The sequence below is a fragment of the Thalia democratica genome, chromosome 7, assembly GCF_965202585.1.
Source record: "Thalia democratica chromosome 7, ktThaDemo2.hap1.1, whole genome shotgun sequence".
NCBI classification, from domain to species: Eukaryota; Metazoa; Chordata; class Thaliacea; order Salpida; family Salpidae; genus Thalia; species Thalia democratica.
This window is the reverse complement of record NC_139171.1, coordinates 51,808,564-51,817,561: the sequence shown is the minus strand read 5'-3', so window position 1 is coordinate 51,817,561 and position 8,998 is coordinate 51,808,564.

Genomic DNA, 8,998 nt, shown 5'->3' with positions numbered 1-8,998 from the left:
TATCAGCTAAAGCTAGTTGCAATATATACCTTCAATGAGATTTATAGTTTTTATTTTTTTGTAAAAAAGCAATATAGTGTGAAGTTAAGTTTCGAAAAAAATAATTCAATCAATAGATATTATTCTATTTCACAAGAAATAAAAGATTTAATTAAATTAAAAACGTTAAAAAAGTCTTAGATTTAAAAAATACATTAAATAATAAGTTATTTGATATCAAGCGATTAAAAAATACCTTAAGGAATAAAATAGTTATAAGTTAAAACCTAATCCATGAAAAGCTTCAAATTAAAAAAGGGATAAAAAAGATTTAAAATTTAAAAATAGAATGTGATCTTTAAAAAAACTAATCATCATGCTACTGAATATCAAATATGGTGATTCGTTAAGATTCTAAATAACTAAATATATTGTTAAGTAAACACTATTTACTCCTAAAGTTTAGTTTATATTGTACATCATGGAAGTAAAAGTTAACACGAGCATATCAAAAAATAACTCGAAGTGTGTATACAAATACCATGATAGATACTTTTCCTATATAAACTGTTAAAAAATTTCTTTTTGCATTTTATAAAACGTCATTACCTTTATCTAGATTTCAATCTTTGGTTTTTAAAGATATCAGAAAAAAATTATATTTTTTAGAAGCTGAAAATAATTTAAACATTCTCCTTGATGGTTTTTTTAATAATTAGCATTTATCTTTGTATTAAAACTTAAGTTATAATTATACCTAAATAAAGTTAAATTTATCTCTATGTTGTGAATACAAAACAAGTCGAAAACTTTTACATTGGTATACGCAAACTAAAAAATAAATTAAGAAAAATAAAAACTGATATTTAAATTTTACTATTATTAAAACTTAGATAAACAAAGCTTATCTTCTGTTTCTTTTTGTGAGCCGTTGTCAATAATTTGAAAATGACCAAGATATAAACTATAAATATAAACACAATTGACTCATAAGTTTTTTTTTATTAAATTTATTTTAAACTAAATTAAAGTAACAGCAGCAGTTAAAAAATATATTTTATTATACTTTTTAGTTTTTGTCAGAAAATTAAGAAAAAATAAAACTTATCAAAAGTAATCTTTGTTTAAGAAAAAGTTGATTTTGCATTGATAATTTTTAACCAATTTAAGCTTACAACAAGTTTCTACAAAAATGTTCTATGATTACTTTACTAAAAAAAATTACTTGAAACTAAGTACGTGCACCTCAAATCTAATATAACTTTTTTTGTTTTTCTACAAAATTGACTTAAAGTTAATTCGTTTTAATAAAAACAAGTACCAGTATCACAAAAAGTTCTCGGTATCATAAAAAGTAAAAAAAAAAGAAATTGGTAAAAGAATTACATTGACGTACAGCTTTTAGTTGCTTAAAAAAAACTTAAGATTTGTATATTGAATTTTTTATACGTTTTATTTTTGAAACTATTTTTCTTAACTTAGTTTTAAAAGTGTTTGTAAACGTATTAATTATTTTTAAAGTATTCTTTACTCTTATTTAAACAAGTTAATTTTCTTTTGCTTAGAATTAGCTATTTCCATTTTGTTTGATAAAGTGATTTAAAACACACAACTTTAAATTTTAAACATTTTTAAAAGTTTTTGTTCTTGCTTTTATAACAAGTATATATCAATTACGTAATACCAAAAATTTGCACGTTTGGTTATCATTCTATACACTCTAAACAACTGAGATTCTAAAACAGAAGTAATACAATTAGTAATAAAACTAGTCTCTTTAAGGTTAGTAAAACTTGTATTTTCTAAGTTGTTGTATAATAAAATAAAATATTTACCCGCTTCAATTTTAATTTTAAAGTAGCTTAATTATAGACATAAACTAGAAAAACTTTATCATATTTTAACGGAAATCATATCAATTGTTTTAAGAAATCTTATACTAATCAAAACACGGTGAAAATACAAACGAATTTGCTAAACAATAAGATATATAAATTTACCAAGAAGAAGTTTTTAGTTACTAACAACGTTAAACTACGATAATGGAAAAGCATTATCAAAATAAATTTCAGATGTTCATCAAACATACTACACTTTTTATAAGCTATCATTTTTTAACACAATAATTGAATTAGTACTACTAAAGAACTGCAACGTTTTAAGTAAATTTAATAGAATTTATCAGTTGTTTGAGAACAATTTAGAACAATTTAGAACAATTTATTTTAGAATTTAGAACAATTATTCATGTTCAAAATCTTTCGTTATTTACATATTTCAATAGTAAAAGAGGATTTAGAAAATAATTATGATTTAATAACTTTAAATAAAATTTTAGAACTTCTTTAAAGTTTCTCTTAGAGTTTATCTAATACATGATTTTGACGTAATAAACATAAAACTAACACATGTTCAAAACCATATATGCAAGTTAGATTTAAAATCGATAAACTTACAGATAAATTAGCTATAATATTAAGTGTTCAATTATTTTCTTTATTTTTTTCTAGTTTAAAAGTAAAACTTTGTTTTTATCACAGCATTAGATCATTAGTTTATTTATTTTTGTTTTGTGTATAACTAGAATATAGAGGACTTCTTTTAAGTTACTAAAAGAATAAACAAAATTCGGTTTTAAAATACCACAAAAATTTATTGTTTAATTAACTTGTGCTTTGACTACTTCATAAAAAGGTATAAATTTTATTATTGAATTTAAAAAAGTGGTATCTTAATACAAGATGGTACGTACTAAAACCTTGCAATCATAATCGAAAGCATAGTTTAAAGAAAACCGTTTATGAATGTTTTAATAATTAACAACAATAAAAGTATATTTTATGGAGACTTTAAAAGTTTTGCAATATAATTTTTTTTTACAGTTTATAACATAAACTTTTAAGTCTAGACTACAAATAAACTTAAAAAAATAATGTTTCATTTTAATTACAAACTGAAACTTGTTGATTATTATTTTTTTTATCAAACGAAATAAAGTTCTATTAATTGTTATTGTGCATCTTATGATAATATGTGGAAAAGTTTTAATCTCATTTTACCCCTCTGCCAAGTTGTTTCTCTGTCAAGCAAAAATTGTTTTGTATTAGGGGTATAATTTCAGAAATCTTTTTGAGGTTTTAATTTTGGTTCTTCTGTTAATCCTTATCTTTCGTGAATAAATGGTGTGTGTTTGATACTAATTACAAGATATTACTTAAAAAAAAGGTTTTATGAGGATTATTTAAACTAAAAGTTAATTAAACTTGGTAGAGTTTTTATTCATTATATTTTTAATCGTTAGTTATTCTATATTTGAAATTCGTAAGATAAAATATAAATACAATAGAAATCTGTAAAGTTAACAAAGTAAACATAGTTAGCAATAATTATGAAAAAATGTATGAAAAACATACACCAAAACGTTTTAACTTTTAAAATCTAAGTTAAATATTTTTGTTTAATAACTTTTTATTATGAATGATAAATTAGAATAGTAGTTTGATCTAAAACATAAACAAAACACTTAAAACTACTTATAAAGAAGTATAAGTTTGTCCGATATTAAATAAACAAAAAAGTTGTAAGTCTTTAAGTGATAAAAGTTTAAACACTAATTTCAGTTTATATAAATAAAGTTCTTTTAGTAAATTTTTTCGTAACAAAAAAAAGATAAACAAATTGAAAAATACAACTTAAAAAATGATAACAATGAAAAGTTATAAAACCTACTTTTAGATAAACTCTGTATTTTAGATAAATCTTGTGATAAAATATTTAAATATCTTGATAGAAAATATAAATTTTTTTTAAAACTTAATTTTCGGTTATATATTTGAAAAAAAAATCAACACTTTTCAATTAAAATAATTATTGCTTTATTTTCAAACTGCTTTATTAAGTTTCAACTGCTTAAAAAGAATTTCGTACAGACAAAATTCCAGGAAAACTTACTTTGAATTGGTTGTTGATTGTTCATTTCTTTTCTAAATCAGTTTAACTAGAAATTACTTTTTTGTTAGTTACATGAGTTTTTTGCAGTTTTTAAAAGAAAAACATAAAAAAAAACAAATGATAATTATCAAAAACAGTCAAATAAAATTTATTTTTTTAGCTTTAGCAATTATTTTATTGACATTTACAATTATTTCTGTCTCTTATAAAATTATCAATTCAACAAGTAAGCAATCATTTTACGTTATTATTTTAAATAAAAAAGCTTCCAACATTTATTGTAAAGTAGACTATTTTTTAAGTTTATAATAGTTATTATTTTATAATTTAGTAGATAGTAAACAGTTCAAATAGTAGGTTATCAGAAAATAAAAACTATTAAAAATATATTGCAGTTAAGTAGGTTGAAAATTTTTTTTTTTAAACAGAACAAAAGTTAAAAAGCCTTTTTGGTTTTAGATTTTATATCATCTATATTTTTTTAAATGTTTGTGTTACGTAAAATTTTTATTATAATTATTATTACATAATTTATTTTAACAACTAGACAATATAAACAATATAGTTATTATTATAAAGTTTATAAGAAATTCTATAGTCTTGTTTTTAGTATTTTGTTGAGAATCTTTATAAATAGTAAGACCAAAAACCTTATTTTTTATGTAGACAAATTTTTTAAAGTAAGGTATTTAATATTTCAATACATATCAAATAATTTTTCTGATCTTATAAAACAAGAAAAAACATACACTTTTTAATTTTCGTTGTACTTTAGTTGTATGTTAGTTCTTTGTTTGATATAACTTTGTCTAGTAAATTTTTAATCTTAAATATATAACCTAATTTTAAATTTTGACTTGATTATTAAAATTTTTTGCATGCATTTACAAAAAATAATTATAGTGGTACAAAGACAGAGTATCAAGGTAAACTAAAAATAAAATTTTAAGTTATAAAGAAACATTTATTTTAGTACTATGTTTTTCTAGTTTGTTTTTGTATAATAAAAAATGTTATATTGTTTTTTTTGCTTTTATAAACTTATTTAACCAAAGTAACACATATTTGATTGTTTATTAAGGATTTACTTTCCTAATTACTTATATTAGATAAAAAGAATCTATGAACTTGAAGCATGTTATAGTTTGCCTATTTTTTGAAGCTTATCAACCCGTGTGAAAAATAGTAAAAAAGTTTAACCAAAAGTTAACCTTAGTTATAATAAATTTGTACAAACTTATATTAAGTTAAAAAAACAAGTATTTTAATAATTCACAAAATGTCTTTTTAGCAAGAAAAAACAAAGAAAAGTATTGGAAACACAAACAAAGGTTACTTATAATATACTCTTCACAAAAAGAAATGTTGATGTGTTATACAACCAAAATTCATAAAATAAATGTGTAATAACTATTCACAAAAATCTCTATACAGACATTAGAATAACAGTTTAGATTTAATTTGAAATTTTACTTAAGTAGTAAAAATTGGAAGCAAAATTTGTGCTAATGAGTTATACAGATTAAGAAATCCTGATATATTTAACTAAATAAATATACATTCGTAAATTTTTTTTGTAAGTATTTTAATCTATTTATTAATTTGTTTAAGGTTGTCCGAAACTACCCGAACTTGTACTAAATGGAAGAGTTGTGGTGAATTACAAACCAGAACGAAATAGGTCAATTGTTGGTACAACTGTTACTTTTAAATGTAACGACGGTTATAAACTAACATCTAATATATCCGAATATGTTTGCCAACAAAATGGAAAATGGAACAGTCATTTTCTTAATCCTGAATGCTTATTAGGCTTGTTATGATACACTCTGCTTTTAAATTTTTAAAGTAGTGTTTATAAAACAAAAAATATTAAAATCGTACAGCACTATTCTTGCTACTTGAATAATATTTCTAGATTATTTTTCCACAACTTTAATAGAAAATATTTTTACTCGAATACATAAAACTTTTAAAATATACTGCCCTTACGTTATAGCTTTTTCTAAAACAAGTGTAATTAACCCTTAGTATCACTTACTTTTATATACATCTTTTAGAAATATATAATTATGGATTTTTTTATTTACCCAATTTAAGGTTCAATTCAAAGTCATCTAGAGTATAGTTTTAAACGCTTTTTTGGCTTGAGTTTTACTTTGCAGTAAAAGCATGTATCAAATTTTTATTTAAAATTATACAGATTTTTTTTTATTGTAGTTAATGTAAATTTCAAAAACCTTAGCCTGTGGTAAACCACCTGACATACCAGATGCAACTTACGACAATGAATTATCTGATTTTTACTTTGAAGGGAGTTTATTAAATTTCACTTGTGATTACGGTAAAGAAACAGAAACATTCAAGTCAGTACTCAAGTCATATATAAAATGTTTGAATGGAAAATGGACTGAGTATTCTACTTGTCCAAAACAGACTTTAAAAAGTGAGTTTTTTTATAAGTTCGTTTATAATCTTTTCCAACTATGATTATAACACTTTTGTAAATTAAATATTACTAAAGCAATGGTTAAGTTTATTTATGTAAAATAAACGATTTTTTTTGTAATTTTAAAGCTTAGAAACAAAACCGAAAAACATTCTAGTTTTTGCATAACTTTTGTAAGACAATTAAAGCTTCTAGATAAAGTTTTTAAATAGACTAGTATAAAATAAAAACTATAGCTCAAATAAACCTACCTTATTTATTTCTTTTTTAACTGACAATCGTTAACAAATACATCAAAATTTAAAACTTTTCATAAATGCTAAAACTCCTAAAAAAAGTAAACAAATCAACCAGAATGTTAAAAACCACCCAAGCCAAGTCACAGCGATTTTAAAGTTATTTATGAATCGTTTCCGAGCGAAACAAAAGATATCATTTGGTCTGGTTCTAAAATAAGATATTCCTGTGAAGATCCATTTAAACGTTCTAGAAAAAGTAAAAACACTTTGACTTGCCAAAAAGATGGAAGTTGGATTCCTAAACTACCACCAGATTGTAATGCAGGTTTTTTTTTAGAATTAAAGACTTAATGTTAAATAAGAAAAATGCAAACAAAAAACCATCTTTCATAAAATTTACAGATAATTACAATATTACTATGTTTACCAGTTTGTAAATGTCGTAATAGAATTTTTTCTAGGAAATTTTAATTTATAACTAAATACTGTATAAACTTCTTTAGCTTACTGTTAAAAAAAAGTATACTTTTTCACTTTATAATAATCTATAAAACTTTTAATAGTGATGATACTTTATAGAAATGTTAAATAATTACCGATATACTAACAACATACTTTTAATAAGAAAATTAATAATCAAAAACAGAATAATTTGACTGACCAAAACATATTAAACTAACAACATAAAAAATTTTTGTGAAAATAAAGCCTTACTCATTCTCAATATTAACTCTAGATAGAATCTTTTAAAACTTACAAGTGCTCTTTAAAACTATATGATGAAGAGAATTTTGAAAAAGTTTCTTAATATTTAATAGTACTTATCATACCAAGTTTTTTTTTTCAATGAAAATTTAGGTTATCGATATATTTCTAGTCACGAAAACTATATGAAGTAAAAGAGTCTTTAAAAAAAAGACAAATATTTTTTCATTTGCATTCTCAAAATAAAAAAAGTTGTTGTTTTATAATTAAATTGTAGTTAAAAAACACTTTTATAAAGTTTTTAAGCGGCCAAAAATAGTAAAATTTAAAATAACAAAAGTAAACTGCAGCTTAATTTTTAAAACAAGAAAGTAATCCTCAAACTAGTCATGAAATAACTTCAAAAAAAAAATATCACTTAAGTTTACTACAGTGTAGTGTGTTATAAAGTGTTTAGTAATTGTAAATAAAATAAAAAAGTTTGTTTAAACCAAACTAGTTTAAATTATTATTTTGTGAGTTTATAATGCTATAAACGAATTTAATTTTATAAGTAGTTAAACAAAATTAATCAAAAAACTAGTAATGTCAAAAATTTTATTTATTCCAGAAATATCGAAAACGTACCAATTTACCAAACTAATTTATATTAATAGACACATGTGAAACTTTTTTTTTGTACTGTCACTTACTTTGACTTTAAAGTTAAGTTTAGACTGTTTATAAAAGTACCATTATTTGTCTTGTAAAATGAAAAGTCAAATTAGAGACTGCAAACATTCTAACTACTTGATTTAAAAAAAAAATATCGCATTATATTAAAAAACGAAGTTTTCAACATATCATTATAATTTTAGAGTAACAACTTGGAAAAAATTCTAATATAATAAATGTAAAAGAGTATTCTTAAAACAGATGAGTACACGTTCAAAATAACTTCAAAGGCTGGAAGTTTTGAACAAATTAGAAAGGAATGCATTCTAATGGGTGGAGATCTAATAACAACTAATATGAAGCCACAAGGACGAAAATATCATCAGTTGGTTGACAATTTTGATGTTTTAAATTGAAAAAAATTAAGAATAAGTTGAAGCACAAACTGTTTCAACATACACATTTAGTTTTAAATGTACTAAATATTATATTGTAAGTTATGTACATTAAATATCAGTGACGGCGCGGAGTGTTTTTAGCAAAGGGTGATGCAGATTACTAAATGACAAAAAATCCTTAATTTGAAATCTATGTTTCAAGCTAACAACAATTGTACAACAATGGTCAAACCTCACTGGTTTTTGAATAAATATCAAAACATATAGTCTCTTAACAGTTTAAGGTTTTAAGAACAACATGAAAAAAATTCACAAAGTTTAGGTTACTAGCACAGTTGCCATAACCTTAAGGCCTTTTTTACTTTTTATTGGGTTATTGCTTGTTATATTCATAATAAACAAAAGCAAGTGAAGTTAGTTTTTTTCTTTTTATAAATTATACAATAAAGAAAAAATGTAAAACTTTGACAATAAAATAAAAGTAATTTGAACAAATTTTGTTAATCTTAGAAACCCTATTAATAATTTGATAAAATTAAAATTACAAAAATAATTTATTGTTATGGTATTAAGTTTTGCTACAATATTTTTTATTGATTTATAAAAGTTGTCTGAAATACAAA